The sequence below is a fragment of the Leucopleurus acutus genome (assembly GCF_964270905.1).
Source record: "Leucopleurus acutus genome assembly, chromosome: 9".
NCBI classification, from domain to species: Eukaryota; Metazoa; Chordata; class Mammalia; order Artiodactyla; family Delphinidae; genus Leucopleurus; species Leucopleurus acutus.
The window spans coordinates 97,277,121-97,279,966 of NC_139144.1; the positions used below are offsets into that span (position 1 = coordinate 97,277,121).

Sequence of the window (2,846 nt, forward strand, 5' to 3'; positions counted from 1 at the left end):
GACTGATGAACACATGAGGTGCTCGGGGTGTGGCACCCCAAAGGGGGCGTGGAAGCTCCATGTCCCTTCCCACAACCTTGCTCTATGCATCTCTTCCATCTGGGTGTTCATCTATGATCATAACCTTTTATAATAAATCGGTAAATGTAAATAAGCTGTTTTCTTGAGTTCTGTGAGCCACTCCAGCAAATTAACTGAAACCAAAAAGAGGGTCATAACTCTAACCTATAGCCAATAAGTCTAGGTGACAACCTAGACTTGGGACTGGCATCTGAAATGGAGGGCAGTCTGGCGGGACTGAGCCCTTAACCTGTGGATCTGATGTCATCTCCAGGTAGATAGTATCAGAATTGAGTTAAATTGTAGGGCACCGAGACAGCGTTGCAGAATTGCTTGCTGTGGGGAAAAAAAACCACACGTGTTTAATGACCAGAAGTGTCCAAAGGAAAGTGTTCTGTGTGAGCAGTGAAAAAAAAAAATCTCACAGGTGGGTTTTTTTTCCAACTCAATTATTCTTCCCTTAAGCCCTGAGGGCATCGCAAAAGACCATCGGGATAAAAAGTTACAGTTAAGCCAACCCTGCCTTCAGTCTTTGGTGCACACAACAGGGTCCACGGGGGTAAGTAGTGTAACATAGTGGGTAGAACAAGGACTCTGGGACCATGGGACTCAGGTGTGAATCCCAGCTCTCTCTCTCCTTCTCCGTCTCCCTCTCCCTCTTTGACTTTGGACAAGTTATTTAGCCTCAGTTTCCTCCCCTGCAAAATGGAGATAATAAAAGTACCTTCTTCAGAGGGTTGTTGTAAGGCTTAAATTTCATGATAGGTATAAAGTGTTTGGACAGGGCCTAGCCCATAGCTATAAATATCTGAAGTTATTATTACTTTCAATCAGTTCCCTGAGGTCACACATGAAACGCAGTTATATGGTGACTTAGTGGACAGATGGCTGACTTAACTAGAGCTATTAAAGAACACAGCTCTCAACACTATGTTAGTGATTTATAAAGGAGCGTCTACTCAAGTTCCTCCCAGGGCCCCAGGATTGAACTCACACACAAGTGCATCCAACGGACACACGGGAGAGGATTAGAAAACAACTCCTTCCATCATCTGCATCTCCAGATTTAGAACTAAGAGTCCTAAAATAAACGGAGTAGATTTGGAAACGACGCATCCACTGCTTCTTCTTTTGTCGTGAATAGTGGGAGATCTGCCCATCACATGCTAGGGAGACATTTTCCTCCAGACACCAAAGAGAAGCAACAACTCAGGATGACTAAAACCTGCAATCCCCCAGAAAATCAACTGTCACCATCTCGCATCATTTTGATGTGAATCGTTATAGGCACCGAATGCGTCCCTGGTATCACTGCAAATGCGTTCACTGTGGCTATAAATACAGCAGGATGGATTCACAACAAGGCAGTTTCCACAAGTGGCAAGATCCTGCTTCTCCTGAGCGTATCCAGAGGAGTGCTACAAAGCTTCATGATGCTAGAACTCACCTTCAGTTCAACATCCCCACACTTTTATAATCAAGACATTCATCGTATATGATACGGTCAAAGGAAGTTTCGTGTTCTTAAATGATTGTAGCCTCTGGTTTGCTGCCTGGCTTAGATTCTTCTACTTCGTGAAGATGGCGGATTTCTTCTACCCCCTTTTCCTCAAGCTGAAATAGAGAATTTCTGGATGGATGCCCTGGTTTCTGTGACTATCAGTGTTTGTTTCCTTGGGCCACAGTGTGTTCTTCCTCAAAAACATCTACACTATGCATTGCAACCATCCTTTTTCTAGCCCCTCCTTCAACTCCACTAAGAAAAATTACTTCACTGAGACCAACGTGATCAGCCTGGTTCTTTTCTTTAACATGGGAATCTTCGTTCCTCTGATCACGTTCATCCTGCCTGCCACCCCGCTGATCATCTCTCTAAAGAGACACACCCTACACATGGAAAGCAATGCCACTGGTTCCAGGGACCCCAGCATGGAGGCTCATGTGGGGACCATCAAAGCTATCAGCTATTTTCTCATTTTCTAAATTTTCAATGCAGATGCTCTATTTCTTTCCATCTCTGACATCTTTGATATCAATAGTTCCTAGAATACTTTGTGCAAAATCATCATGGCTGCCTATCCTGCTGGCCACTCCATTCTACTGATACAGGACAACCCTGGGTTGAGAAGAGCCTGGAAGCGGCTTCAGCCTGGAAGCGGAGTTCACCTTTACTTAAGAGTGGACTCTATGATCCACACGCAAAGCACCTACCCCAACCAGCTCGGCCTTTCCCTCACCTAGATCTCTCTCTTCCTGCCTCCTTTCTTCCCCAAACCTGATCTGATCCTTTCACTCGATGTGTTTTTTGTATTGGAATTGGACCTTCATTCCTCTTTTGCTTCATGGGCACAATCTTAGTGATGCTTGACATATGCTTCACCTGAGTCTTCCATTTCTACCTCCCCTTTCTCTATCTAAAGCAGTGGTTCTGGGCACTGGCTACACATTAGAATCTCTAGGGGAAATTTTTTTTAAAAAACACCCATGTCCAGGCCTGACCCCAGATCAGTGAAGCCAGGATTTCTGGTGTTTGAACTTGGACAATTTGTTCAGTTCTCAAGGTGATCCTGATGTGTAGCCAGAGTTGATGTAGCCACCAAAATAAAGGAAGGCTTTGCAACTTGAACTTCTGGCAACTCCTCTCTTTCCCCATCCACATGTCTTTTAAACAGATTCAGATTATTCGGGAAGCTTTCTGAGTAACAGCTGGAAATGCATTTTATCTCCATCCTCCAAAGACATAATCTGAATAATTTGGAATATTTATCAAAATTAACAGTACATAA

The 2,846-nt window shown here is 44.1% G+C and overlaps 1 pseudogene across 1 annotated transcript; it reads left to right on the forward strand.

Moving 5' to 3' along the window:
* Positions 1-1,244: 1,244 nt before the first annotated feature.
* On the forward strand, positions 1,245-2,301 carry LOC309966657 (taste receptor type 2 member 39-like; annotated as a pseudogene). The gene has a single exon. The product of its transcript is annotated as a taste receptor type 2 member 39-like (transcript).
* The last annotated feature ends 545 nt before the right edge of the window (positions 2,302-2,846 follow it).